At 41.3% G+C, this 15,220-nt stretch overlaps 1 long non-coding RNA gene across 1 annotated transcript in view; it reads right to left on the bottom strand.

Annotated features, from left to right (window-relative positions):
* The window catches only part of LOC307189213, a 39,509-nt gene extending 27,729 nt beyond the window's left edge, over positions 1-11,780 (bottom strand). Inside the window, exons 1-2 of the long non-coding RNA XR_013829120.1 lie at positions 11,562-11,780; positions 8,598-8,908 (exon numbers count right to left, since the gene is read on the bottom strand). This is a non-coding gene — a long non-coding RNA (uncharacterized lncRNA). The remainder of the gene's footprint in view (positions 1-8,597; positions 8,909-11,561) is intronic.
* Between the last annotated feature and the right edge of the window lie 3,440 nt (positions 11,781-15,220).

The raw sequence follows: 15,220 nt of genomic DNA, 5'->3' as shown, positions 1-15,220 counted from the left end.
AATTAACTCTTCATACCTTTCCCCATGTTTTTACTAATTTCTTTTTTTTTTTTTTAATCTGCATTTTATTAAGGACCACCTATGATGACAATGCCAATTTTGTTTGTTTGTTTGTTTTTGCGGTACGCGGGCCTCTCACTGCTGTGGCCTCTCCCATTGCGGAGCACAGGCTCCGGATGCGCAGGCTCAGCGGCCATGGCTCACGGGCCCAGCCGCGGCATGTGGGATCTTCCCGGACCGGGGCACGAACCCACATCCCCTGCATCGGCAGGCGGACTCTCAACCACTGCGCCACCAGGGAAGCCCTTTACTAATTTCTTATCTTTTTTGATTTGCAGAAATTCCTCTACAATTTAGAACTTGGTTTCTTTTAACTTAGAAAACTAAGCAAACAAGAACACAAGACCATTAATAATTCCATGAAAACCAAAGAAAGAAAATTTAATCATATTCATTACATGACCCAGATGTAAATAATATTTTCACAGTCATAACAATGTAAACGCTGAATCTAACAAAAAATCATTACCATAAAGATGGAAGGACTAAAAGTGAGTGGAGAACTTCCCTGGTGGCGCAGGGGTTAAGAATCTGCCTGCCAATGCAGGGGACACGGGTTCAATCCCTGCTCCAGGAAGATCCCACATGCCACGGAGCAACTAAGCCCATGTGCCACAACTACTGAGCCTGTGCTCTAAAGCCCACGAGCCACAGCTACTGAAGCTTGCATGCCCTAGAGTTGGTGCGCTGCAGCTACTGAGCCCACACACCACAACCACAGAAGCCCACGCACTCTAGGACCTGCGTGCCACAACTACTGAGCCTGTGTGCCTAGAACCCATGCTCCGCAACAAAAGAAGCCACCGCAATGAGAGGCCCATGCACCACAACAAAGAGTAGCCCCTGCTCTCCACAACTAGAGAAAGCCCACACGGAGCAACAAAGACCCAACGCAGCCAAAAATTAAGAAAAAAAAAAAAGTGAGTGGAAAGAAGATGTGAAGCTGAGAGCCAAATCTCATCTTTTATGTTAGGAAGACAATAGATAATTCTTATGGGTTGAATTGTGCCCACCCCCCCAAAAAATAGTATGTTGAAGTCCTAACCCCTCGTACCTCAGAATATGACCTTATTTGAAAATAGAGTCTTTAAAAAAGTATTCAAGTAAAAAAGAGGTCATTAAGTTGTGCTCTAATCCAATATGTTGAGTGTCCTCATAGAAGGGGGGAATTTGGACACAGAGACAAACATGCACAGAGAGAATGTCATGTGAAGATGAAGGCAGAGATTGGGGGAGGTACCTTACAAGCGAAGGAACACCAAAGATGTCCAGCAATCCACCATAAATCAAAAGAGCCCTGGGACAGATGCTCCCTCATAGCCCTCAGAAGGAACCAACACTGCTGACACCTTGATCTCAGACTTCTAGCCTCAAGACTGCAGGACAATAAGTTTCTGATATTTAAGCCACAAATTTGTGGCACTTTTTTATGGCAGCCCTAGGAAGCTAATGCAATAGGTAGGAAGGTATGCAGGTAGGTTGGTAGGTAGGTAAGTAAATAAGTAAGTAAGTAAGTAAGAAATGGCAGTATATCCATGATATCCTAAACATGGAGGCAACCATAAACGTAAGTGGTAGCCTCTGGGAAGTGGGAATAGGCATAGAGTGGGAGAAGACTGCTGTTGTCCATTATAAACCATGGAAAACGACTTGATATTTAAACACTGTGTCCTTGCAACTTTTATAAACATATATCTTTAAAAAGCTATCTTGCCACGTTCTAAGCTTCTGCAGCATCTTAGGGAAGGTAAGTTCTATATTTTTACTACTTTCACAGCATCCAAGCAGATTTTGTTTTTGTTGTTCTAGTAAGAAAATGCTGGTCTTTAAGTTTCAAAGTACACCTGTATGGCTTCAAGGCCTTGCATATTATTGAACAAGTCTTGGGCTGAGGCCTAAATTCCAGCTGTCATTAATGGGCAAAAGTATTTACATTTCAGGAGTTTGGGTGGTGAGCGGCAGAGTATTACAGAAAGAGTACAAGCTTTTGAGGGAGACAGCACTGGGTCCAAGTCCAAATGCCCCTGCTTATTAAGTTCTATGGCCTGACTTGAGTCCATTTAAATCTCCGTACCTCAATTTCTTCATCTGTACAACTGGAAAATAAGACAGTACTTCATGGGAATTCTGATGGTTTTCATGAGAAACACTTAGCATAATGACAAGTTCATGATAAGCACTTGATAAATGGTAGTCATATGGTTTCGATATCCATATTAAGAAGCCTTTCCATCCTTTGCAACTCTGTCTTCAGTCACTAGTTTGAAATTCTCTCCTCTACCCCCCATCCTTCAGTCTTGAATCACATCATTAGTCAATTTTGCTGCCTGGTTATATGATAATGTAGAACAAAACCTCTAGTTTACGTCCTAGATCTGCAACCTACTTGACTTCTGGCAAGTCACTTAAAATTTTCTGAGCCTCGGGACATCCCTGGTGGTGCAGTGGTTAAGAATCCGCCTGCCAATGCAGGGGACACAGATTCGAGCCCTAGTCTGGGTAAACTCCACATGCCGTGGAGCAGCTAAGCCTGTGCACCACAACTACTGAGCCCACACGCTTAGAGCCTGTGCTCTGCAACAAGAGAAGCCACTGCAATGAGAAGCCCGTGCACCACAAGAAAGCCTGTGTGCAGCAACAAAGACCCAAGGCATCCAAAAAAAAAAAAAAAAAAGGCAAATAAGTAATTAAAAAGAAAAAAAAACTCTGAGCCTCAGATTCCTCAGCTGTAAAGTAGGTTAAAGATATCAATTGTAATGATTAAATGATCTAATGCACATGTAAGCGCCTATGGCAGGCACAGCATAGATGCTCAGTTTATGACGGCACAGGGTAAGCTGGTAGGCAGCCCCGTTTCCCGACATATAAAATTAAGTAGCATTATATAAACACAACACCCCATATTCTTTAGCTATCTTGTAGAAACGTTCTGTGAATGTTTAAGAGCCAGCTCCCCTCTTCAAGAAGATACTTGAGAGGGACTTTTCTGGTGGCGCAGTGGTTAAGAATCGCCTGCCAATGCAGGGGACACGGGTTCGAGCCCTGGTCTGGGAAGATCCCACATGCCGCGGAGCAACTAAGCCTGTGCGCCACAACTACTGAGCCTGCACTCTAGAGCCCACGAGCCACAACTACTGAAGCCCACGTGCCTAGAGCCCGTGCTCTGCAACAAGAGAAGCCACCGCAATGAGAAGACCGAGCACCGCAACGACGAGTAGCGCCCACTCGCCGCAACTAGAGAAAGCCCGCGTGCAGCAACGAAGACCCAACGCGCCAAAAATAAATAAATAAAAATAAATAAATTTTTAAAAAAAGAATATTTGAGAGATATAAGTTGTAGACATAAGGAACATTCGTGAATAGCCAACAGCTTTGCTTCATAAAATGCCAAAGAATTAGGTTCACACAATGCTCCAAGCAGAGCAGTGTCCAGGTTACTTTAATTGAATTAATTTCCAATGAAATCCAGAACTCTGCCCTATTTGACAATTCTATACAAATACAAGGTAATGTGAGCAAGCTGTAATATTTAAGAATAGTAAATAAAACTTAAAACGTAGTAAATCTTAAAACAAGCACCTTTTTGTCAGTTACAAGTACTGCCCACGTTTCAAAAACAATGCAACTTACAAAACTTCAAATGTACAAAATGTCTAAAACTTTCACCACAAAAAATTTTCTCAGACTTCCCAGTGAATTCCATCAAATAATGATCTGATTACAGAAAACTGCCTTGCACACAAAGCTCCAGGAACACAGCTCTTGCCCAAATGAGGAACACTCACAGTTAGAACAGGATTTCCCTTGCTTTGACGCCCATTATCCAAGTGAGTAGGGGCTGAGTTTAAATCACCCTGTCCCTGCCAGAACGCTCTCGTTCCCTCTCGTCCTCATCACTGCTGTGGTGTCCTGTCAGGGAGGAGATGTAGGGCTCTCTAAATAGTTGAATTCAGCAATCCTCTAAAATGCTGATGCAGCTCCCTTGGCTAAGTGAACACAATATTTCTGTGACAACTTTCCATAACCCAAGGTAGAGCTCTCTTAGGTCAGCAGAGGTGATGATGGTTTCCTGTCAACCAGGAGAGATCACTCCAGGTTGTCCTTCATAGGTGGGAAGAATGTCTTCCCTTTTTATTTATTTATTTTTTAAAAATAAAACCCACACCCAGCACAAAGCACTGAAAGGCATCATTGAAATCTGTCTTCTCTTGTGATTCTTCCATGCCGAGGTCAAAGCCCCACACCTGGGCTAGATGGCTAATCATACAACGTGGTAAGCCATTCAAGCACACGTGAATTCGTTTTGATATTGTTGTTCAGACTGAATTCATCCTCACATTGGCCCATCGTAATAATAACAAAGATACAGACGTTTCTTTTCGGTTTATAAGGCACTTTGACATACATAATGTATCGTTTATTCTTTCCAGAAATTAAGTAAGATTGTCGTCTTCGTCGTACAGATAGGGAAATAAGTTTTTAAACATAGTCCTTCTTGGCTATGATCCTCCCTAAATGCTGCACCCAGATGAATCAATGCTTTTTACATAAGCAGAGCAGAGCAAGGCCGTGTGCCTTCTGTTGGAGCACATGCAGGTCCCAGTCACTCCTGTGTCAGCCACTGAAGTGCAGTGGATGTTCTGCTCTTGCCCACAACACGTAAGCACACATCTATTTAGGAGAAAGAAAGGCAACAACCAGCAACAGAAAGCTGCCATAACCCTGAAAGCTAAGGAGATACATAGGCCTCCTATGTGAAAGAGGTTGCACTTTATGAGAAGAGATGACATTTGTTGAGCATTTACCATGTACCAGGCACTATACTTATTGCTTTCCATGTATTATCTCATTTAACTCTCAAAACAAACCAACGTGGTAGCTGCTATTATTATCCCAGTTTTTGAGGTGAAGAATATATTAGGGTTCTCCAGAGAAACAGAACCAATAGGGTATGAGACTTATTATGAACGACTGGCTCACACAATCATGCAGGCTGAGCAGTCCCATAGTCTGCCATCTGCAAACTGGAGGCCCGGGAAAGTTGGTGTTGTAGTTTCAGTCCAAACCCAAAAGCCTGAGAACCAGGAGAGCCAATGGTATCATAACCGAAGGCCCAAGAGCCAGAAGCACCAATGTCTGAGGACAGGAGAAGACAGATGTGCCAACTCAACCAACAGAGCCAACTTGCCTTTCCTCCCCTTTTTTGTCCTATTCAGGCCCACAATGGATTGGATGATGCCTACTGGCATTGGTGAGGGCTATCTTCTTCACTCAGTCTACATATTCAAAAGCGAATCTCTTCCAGAGACCCCCTCACAGACACACCCAGGAATGTTTTACCAGCTACGTGGGCATCTCTTAGCCCAGTCAAGTTGACACACAAAATTAACCATCACAAGGGAACACAGAGATTAAACTGCTTACCCAGGTAGCTGATGCCACAGCCTGGGCTCCAAATCTCTCTGCTTTACTGTTCCCATCACTGCCCGATCTGCCTTGTTTCCTCTCCTTTCAGATAGCTCTTAAGAGTTCCCTAATATCCCAGTCTAGAGTCAATGTAGCCTTAGACTTGGAAAACAGGAGCTCTCAGAGGAAATTGGGAGTATCCACCCATCACATTTGATAGTCACAAAAGAAACAGCCCGTCTCAATGCTATTGCTTGGTATTTCATTTTTATCAACCTGGCCTTTTGTAGCATGAAATATTTTTAAGATACATATGGATTCTGAGAAAATTTTGTTCTCTGCTCACACGTCTCGAAATTCACCTTCCATTTACTTTGTGATTTAAGGTCTTGAAGCTAGATGTACCTACAATGTGCTAGAGATTTAAAACTAAACAAAAGAGAGGTAACAGGCAGGAAGCAACCAAGTTCAATATAACACATCCAACATTAATGGTATGAAGCAAATGCTTTGATGACCAAGAGTAAGGAAAAAGTAATGTATTCATCGTAAATGGTAGGGCTATGACTTCATCAAGGTGGTGCTATTTGAGCTGGGTTTTAAAGGTTGTGTAGGAGTCTACCATGGACCCAAGGGGAGGAGAAGGGCATCCCAGGAATGGTCAAGGAATGACTGGAGCATAGGAGCTGCTAGTTACAGTGTTGTGAAATAAGATATCAAATGGTGGTGGGGAGACGACTGCAAAGAACCCTAATTCATGAAGATAATGAGATTTGTGTAATTCCTCATACTCTACATAGCACCTTCATCTTCATTTTCACTTGATACTTAAATTAACTCTGTAGAGTTGTTATTATTTTCCCCTCTGCAGAAAATGAGAGGTCAGGCCCAAGTCCTCACAGTTGGATCCAGAAATGTTATAGTCTTTGGCCTCTAAATCCCATACTCTTTCTAGTACTGCAGAAAAATCAGACTGCCCCACAAATAACAAATGTTGGTGAGGATGTGCAGAAAAAGGAAACCTCGTGCCCTGTGGTGGGAATGTAAATTGGTGCAGCCGCTATGCAAAACAACATGGAGTTTCCTCAAAAAACTAATAATAGAACTACCATATGACCCAGCAATTCCACTCCTGGGTCTATATCAAAGAAAATGAAAACACTCATTCACAAAGGTAACATGCACCCCGATGTTCACAGCAGTATTATTTACAGTAGCCAAGATACAGAAGCAAACTAAGTGTCCACCAACAAATGAATGGATAAAGATGATGCGATACACACACACACACACACACACACACACACACAGGAATATTACTCAGCCATAAAAAAGAATGAAATTTTGCAACAACATGGATGGACCTAGAGGGTATTATGCTTAGTGAAGTAAGTCAGAGAAAGACAAATACTCTATGTTATCATTTATAGGTGGAATCTAAAAACTAAAACAAAATGGAAACAGATTCACAGATACAGAGATCTAGTGGTTACCACTGGGGAGAAGGAAGCGAGGAGGGGCAAGACAGGGGTAGGGGATGAAGAGATACAAACTACTACGTACAAAATAAATAAGCCACAAGGATATATTGTACGGCACAAGGAATTATACCCATTATTTTATAATGGAGTATACTTTAAATGGAGTATACTCTATAAAATTATTGAAACACTGTTGTACACCTGAAACTAATATAATATCGTCAATCAACTATACTTCAATTTTTTAAAAAATCGGACCACCATGGGAAGAGCCCAGCGGAAGTTCTCTCTGAAATGTTCAAATTGAATTGTATGCCCTTAGGGTTTGGTGATCTGCAGAGCAGCCTGCCACCAGAAACCACTCCTGTTAGCCGCATCCTGAAGGTTCTCTCCGTATCCATGGTGCCTCTCTCAAAACTGTTAGCAGCTGGGAATGAGGTGATGGAATTTGATGTAGATGAGGAAAAAACCTGAAGTCAATTTCAGGCTTTCCTTCCATTGCTCCTTCATCCCCTTAATTTTTCTCATCCGAAGTTTGTTCCAGGAAGGTTTTTTATGTGTGTATTTACTTATATATATTGTCTTATTCCACAAAGAATCTGAGGCCATTCATATAACATACATAGAATGGTAAAATATTCATTTTTAAATCATAAAGAAAGAGGGAAACGGAGAGAGGAAGGGAGAGAGAGAGAAAAAAGAGAGAAAGAAAGAAAGAAAGGGAAAAGAAAGAAAGGAATTGCATTAGAATATGAGAGACAAGTCATGAGGTAAAAAAACTACGGTTAAGCTGGTGATGCGATCTCTACCAAAGCTCTGTTTGAGCTGTAATTTTTGTTCTAAGCTTCCTGGCAGACAAAGCAAGCCCGGAAACGTAACGTGTGACACAGGTCTTTTCATCCATGAGGAGGAAACATACAAACTCTTCAGCAGAAGCAAGTATTTTTTAGTAATTAACTCTAAAATAAATTTTTCTTAAGAAGTATCCTACAGGTGACTCTGAGAAATGCAGTGAATAATATCAACCTAAGTGTCCATTGACAGATGAATGGATAAAAAAGATGTGGCATGTATATACAAGGGAATATTACTCAGCCATAAAAAGAAACGAAACTGAGTTATTTGTAGTGAGGTGGATGGACCTAGAGTTTGTCATACAGAGTGAAGTAAGTCAGAAAGAGAAAAACAAATACCGTATGCTAACACATATATATGGAATCTAAGAGGAAAAAAAAAAAAAGGTCATGAAGAACCTAGGGGCAGGACAGGAATAAAGACGTAGACGTAGAGAACGGACTTGAGGACACGGGGAGTGGGAAGGGTAAGCTGGGACGAAGTGAGAGAGTGGCATGGACATATATACACTATCAAATGTAAAATAGTTAGTGGGAAGCAGCCCGCACGGCACAGGGAGATGAGCTCGGTGCTTTGTGTTCACATAGAGGGGTGGGATAGGGAGGGTGGGAGGGAGACACAAGAGGGAGGGGATATGGGGATATATGTATAGCTGATTCACTTTGTTATAAAGCAGAAACTAACACACCATTGTAAAGTAATTATACTCCAATAAAGATGTTAAAAAAAAAGGTATCCTACAAGCGACTCTGAGAAATGCAACGAATAATATCAACAATGAGATTTGTGTAGTACCTTAAATGCAACGGAGGGTTTCATCCAGCCGCCCAAGATGTCACCAAGCTATAAGTGAGCTTCTGTCTTAGTCGCTCCCATTTCTTCCTGCTGCTCAGAGAGCACGCAGCCCTGGCGCATGGGCGTGCGCGTGCGCGCGCGCGCTCTCTCTCTCTCTCTCTCTCTCTCTCTGGGAGTTCCTCCACGCCCTAGAGGGCATTTCACATAGGATGCCTGCTTTTCTCCCACTTGTTGGTAACATATTTTTCAAATTAGCACTTGGTAGCTTTGAGGGAAACCCAGACATTGTTGGGAAGAGAGTGAGAGGCCAGCTGAAAAAAACAAAAAGGAGAGGTCTGCTTTTTTCTCAGCTTGTTATAAGTTTGCAATACAAGTAAAGAAAAATAAACAGATTCTGCAACTGATATAGAAGTTCCCTGGCTTGATGTGGCACCAAAGCCTGGTCTTCCCCCAGATTCTCTGCTATTTACAAGCAGGGAGCTGTTTCTCATTGGGAAGAGGTGAGACATAGCCTCCATTCCCACCTCCTCCTTGTCTTCATTCCCACATTTCCCTGTGGATGGAGAGAGGTGGATGGACATCAGGTGAATAGATGCTCACCCTGGGAGACTCCATCCTGCGCAGGAAGCCACATGGGTTCCTGGTTTGTGAGAAATATCTGCTACTGAAGCCGCATTTTTAACTCAGGGAGATGCCTCCCTGCTCCTGTCAGAGGGAGAAAAACTCAAGCTCAGCTGATCTTCATTAGCAAATTGGATGAGCTGGGCTCCGGCTAAGGCCTTCCACCTGGCCTCTCTCCCGCTCCTTATGAGGACTGTTCCCATCGTGACTAAGGTCTAAAGAGGGGAAAGGGGCAAAAAGGAAGGTTTTCCCTGAGAAGCTGGGAATAGATCAAGAAAAGTGATTTCTTCAATTTGATTAGGGAGGCGGCATTAGGGTCCGGCAGGGTTGAGTGGTGGAGAGATTTTGTAGTCGAAGGACCCCTGCTTGAAACCCGACTCCGGCAGTTGTCAACAGTACCCTTGGGCAAGTCCTTTTACCTCTTTGAACCTGTGTCCTCCTCCATAAAACGGGGATAATCCCTTTGTAACTGTAAAAACTGGGATGCTCTTTGTGAACGTGCTTTAACTGCTTAGCACGTTGCAAATTCTAGTTGTTATTAGACAGCAGAAGATCTGGTTTCCATACCCTCCCAGATTCTCTGCTTCTAACATTTACTGGCTGGGTTGTTTTAACCAATCCCTTATCCTATCCGAGGCTCAGTAAAAATATTGTGAAAAAGGAAGTTACCGCAGAGCACAGGGCTGTTGTGAGAATCAAGTGAGACTTAACATCAGGAAGTACTTTGACAACTGTAAAATGCTAGACAAATATTAGTTGTTAATATTATTAAGCAACAGCCTAAAGGCCTGTGCTCTGGTGCCAGCTTCACATGTGTCTTCACCCTCGGCACATTCTCAGTTGGATTTATCACATTCTCCTACAAGCTGTCTTTTCCCCTGACAATTATTTAATTCCTTTCTCAATAACCAAGTTCCCTGAGTGGAGCCCCAGAATCTGTGGGGAAAATAAATCTATTCCTGTCTTTGGGGAACTTGTACCAGGCAACACAGAGAATAAATAACCAGGATAGCGGGAGGAAGATAAAGTGAAAGGGAAAGAATACGGTTGTTGAAAGGGAAGATTTGTTTCTGACGCCCAGTACTGGCTGAGTGATCCTGGGTGAGTCTCTTGGCTTCCCTGAGCTTTAGCTTCTTTTTCTGTAAAACGGGTCTGATGATAATAATAATAATACCTGCCCCAGGCACTTGTCGTGAGGATTAAATGAGAGACTGCCTACTCACAATGCTGTATAAATGCTGCCGTTATTTTAAAGGAAATGTTAATTGATGCCACTTACTGAGCATTTTCTCTGCCAGGCTGTGGGCTGAACCTCTTAAATATATCGTTACAATTAATCCTTACAACAACTTTTAAATTAGGTGTTATAATCCCTCTTATAGAAATAAGGAAATCAAAGGACAAAGAGGCAAATTACTTGGCCCAATTCTAAACAGGAGTTTCTGGAACAACCTCAGATCCATGATGCTAGTTAGTCCTCTTGATGGGTGGAGAATTATAGGGAGAATGGAATGATAGGAAAAGGAGGAAAGCAGAACCTTGGAATGTGGGACAGCATCAGAGCCACTTTCTCATGGAAACTGCCTGGTACCTTGCCTTCAAATTCCCCGAGCTACTACTCACTGAATACCCATTATGTGCAAGGCACAGTGGAGAGCGCTTAAATGGGTTATTGCAACGTCTCACACTGTGAGATGGGCATTATCTCCATTTTACAGTTGACAAGACTCAGGAAGGGCAGGAAAGTAAGTTGTGGAGAAAATTCTGGAGCCCAGGTTTGTCCGATTGCAAACAAAGCCCCATGTTCTTTCCACTACGCATTTGATTTCTTTCTATACACTGATATCGGCAATAATACAACTTCTCAGGATTCACTTATTAGCCTAAGAGTGGACTTCCAGGCTGCCTTCTGCTCACGGTAGACTTACAATAAATGTTTCCTTACTTGGCGTCCCACGGAAGCAGATCCTGAGACAAGGATTTGTGTGCAAGTAGGTTATCTGAGAATGATCCCAGGAAACACCAGCAGGGGTGGGGAGACGTGAGATAGTCACTGAAGGGTTTATTGCCAAACAAGGAGTTTGATTCCATTGGAAACTCTGGGGATGTGGTGGAAGATACACTTCAGACATCGCTCTCCTTTGAGTGAGGGAATTGGGATATTTACACACAAACTCCTGTCTGGCATTAATGTTTTGGTACTTCTGCCCTGCTGTACAGCAGAGCAGCCCAAGACACACACACACACACACACACACACACACACACACACACACACACACACACACACACACACACACACACACACACACACACAGAAAAGAAGCAAACAAAACAAAATACCTCCCAAGCAAAAGATGCAGATGCTTGAAGTCACAACATCACTGAGTAAATAAATGAACCAAGACCAAGTGAATGATATGTTGGTGGTGAGGTGCAGGAATGGGGTGTCAGGGGTAGGCAGGCTGCATAAAGGAAAGACAAAGGGTAAGGAAAGGTCAAAACATTTACCCAAGTACTGGCTTGAGGATTTATCAGGCTCTAATCCTTGTCACATGATGTCATGTACATCAAAAGACCTGACGCAGACTAGACTATTGTTCCAACTTTTCATTACCTAGCCAGTAACGGGATTATAAATCTCCACCCTTTGCCATGTAACTTGGCAGTGTCTCCTGCTTTGGGTGGGGTATACCTCCTTACGCTCTGACTCTGGGCTTAACCAAGTGACTAGGCTTCGTAAACGGGATGGCAGCAGATAAGACACAAGCAAAGACTTGAAACAGGGTTGCTTATTCGGGTTTGCCAGAACTATCATGCTTGTTGCAAAAGAAAGATGAGCTTCCCCAACCAAGCCCAGCCTAGATCAGCTAACCCCAGCCAGTCACAGACACATGAGTGAACCCAGTTCAAACACCTAACTGAGCCCAGCCTAGAACTGACTTGACCCACAGACACATGAGCTTTAAAAAATGCTAATGGTATAGTGCTGAAATTTTTCTGATTATTAAATGCTCTGAACCCAAAGATAATGGCTACAAAGATTGTATTTCTTTCTTCTGTACTAGCACCAAACATTCATTCAAGAAATTTAGTTCATCCAACATTTTATAAGTGGCAGCCTTGGGTCACCATCTGAAATTATTTATTTGTTTACTAGTCATTTATCATCCCTTCACTGAACTCTGAGTTTCAAGAAGTCAGAAACTTTGTCTTGTTCACCCATATATCCCAAGTGCCTAGCACAGTGTTTGTCATAGACTGGTTGTTTAATAAATATTTATTGACTGAATTCATACCAGCTATTATACTATATACTGTATACCTTCAAAATGACATTCTTCTAACAATTTATTAGAGAAGACAATGTATCCACACAACTGTAACTGAGTCCTCCGATCATTATATCATGGAAGCATAGAAGAGCAAATAATCAAGCAGAGAAATAATGGAAGCCTTTGCTAAAACAATGGCATGGGAGTCACTATTTGTTGACTCAGGGTGAGTAGCGATTTTCCTGATGGAGGTGAGAAAAGAAGGCATTCCAATCAGAAGGGGCAGCATGAAGAAAGGTACAGAGGTGTAAAAGAATACCTAGAGTGCCTAAAGCACAGCATGTGTGTACAGGGAAACAGTGAGTGGGGCCCAACTACAAAAAACCGTAAGTGACATATTACAAAAATTGCACTGTGTCCTCTAGGAAATGGGGAACTGTGGAAGATTTTTAATCATAAAACTTCTATAAAACAAAAATAACGGACTTCCCTGGTGGTCCAGTGGTTAAGACTCCATGCTTCCACTGCAGGGGGCACGGGTCCAATCCCTGGTCGAGGAAGTTCCACATGCCTCGCAGTGTGGCCAAAAAAAACCTATTATTATAATAAAGAAATTTAAAAACTAAAAGGAAAGGACAGAAGGGAAAAGTAAAAGGATAACAGTATGAGGTACAAGACAATTAGCTGAGATTAAAGCAGGAGTCAGGCAAAATTAGAAAGTAATAACAGAAATGATCTCTCTATTAGAAAAAGGATTGACGCTGAAAAATCAAGACACACATATGAAGGGAAACCTGAGGTCCCTAAGAACTCAAAGGAGAAGAGCAAAAAGTTCTAACTTATTAGGGAAATAAAAAACAGAAGAAAATAACAATGCAATCTAGGAATATTGGATGCTTCCAGGAATCTTGAGTAAGAAAAAAATAATCAAAGACATAACTGAAGAAAGCTTCCCAGAGCTAAAAGAAATTTTTGACTATATTTTGAATATTTGGTCTAGCAAAATCAAGAAAAACAATCCTAAACCCAGATATCTGAAATTTTTTGATTATATAGTTATTTATTTATATTTATTTATTTATTTATTTATATAAATAAATAAATTTATATTTATTTTAATAAATATAAAAATAATTTTATATTTTTTATAAAATTTATTTATATAAAATAAATTTTTATTTTATTTTTATAAAATAAAAAATAAATTTATATTTATTTATATAAAATAATTATATTTATATATAATTATTTTATAGTTATTTATTATATAGTTATTTATTTTTTGATTATATAGTTAATGGAGAAAGTCCTAAAAACATCCAGCAGAAAAAAAAAGTAGTTATCTCTAAAGGAACAAAATTCAAACTGGCCTCAGATTTTACTCTGAAACACCAAAATGTCAGATGATAATAAAGCAATGTCTATAAAGATTTGAGGGGAAATACTGTAATATGAGTATTTTTGAACCCAGGGAAACCACTCTTCATTTGAGATTCTTATGCTGTGTTGTGTGTAACTTAGGAAGTGACTCCTAATTGATCCCTTCCCACACATTTCTCTACCTCCAGTCTATCTTCCATACCCTTTGTATTGGTTCTTCTTCCTCACTAAAAACCTTTCAGAGCTATGTGATTTTAAAAAGTGTGATGATATGTTAATGATAGAATCTAGGTGGTGAGTATTGAAGTGCTCACTGTCAAATACTTCCAACTTTACTGTATGTTTGGAATTTTTATTTTTATAATTAAAAAAAAAGAAAAATATTTCAAATCATCCTAATTGTCTATGAGATAGAATCCAAATTGCCTGCAAAGAGACATGCAAACCTCCTCAATCTACCCCAACCTACCTCTTCAGTAGCATCTTCTACCCATTATTCTCACCCCATTTCCCTCTTCTAGTCACCATGAACTCCAGCTGTTCTTGAAATGCACTCTTCTTTCATGACCTTCCATTTATACTCTTCCCTTGCCTGGAATTGCCCTCTCCAAGCTTTTCTACCTGTTTATTGCTATTCATCCTTGGAGACCAGAATAAACACTATATCTCCATGAAAAGCAGTTAATTGCTCCTCTACTTCTCCCAGAATTCTTGGTTTACACTTCTCTTGTGCACACATTCACCTTGCACCATATGTGTTTGTGTTCCTATCACTTCACTCCAACATGAGTGGGCATCTTGAGAATGGTGACTGTGTCCTTCATCTCTGTCTCTAGCAAAAGCCAGAATCTTACAGAATACATGTCCATAAAGGACATGTGGTTTCTCTCCAAGGTATGTGGGGTGGGTGGGGGCCCAAAAGGAGAATTTTAACTGAGAGAGCATTAAATTTGAATTTTTCCTGCAGCAGCTGGGCTTGAGAACAGACAAAGATGAATCTGACATCTCATACAAGTTAAGTTTTACAATGATATGCAGTGAAAAATGAAAATGCAGGTCCCCTTGTTCAAAAATTATTAAGAATTTCACAATCATGACAGTGTAGCATTAAACAAAGTGCAGGACCCTTTTGAGTGTGGATCCCTGTACACCTGTAAAGGTGACACGCCCATAAACCATTACCCTGTTTACTCAAGGATATCAACCTGATTGGGGTTTCCTGAGTCTCTACCAGTTTCCTTGAGTACAAGCAGTGGTTGTCTGCCTGTCCTTGGTGAGGTACAGACAGGGAGCAGAAACACCCAAGTGGGAGGTCATCAAGTCTCTTATCTCTCCCTGCGTCATTCT

Source organism: Stenella coeruleoalba (genome assembly GCF_951394435.1).
Source record: "Stenella coeruleoalba genome assembly, chromosome: 7".
Classification (NCBI taxonomy): Eukaryota; Metazoa; Chordata; class Mammalia; order Artiodactyla; family Delphinidae; genus Stenella; species Stenella coeruleoalba.
This window is presented reverse-complemented; position numbering and strand designations above follow the sequence as displayed.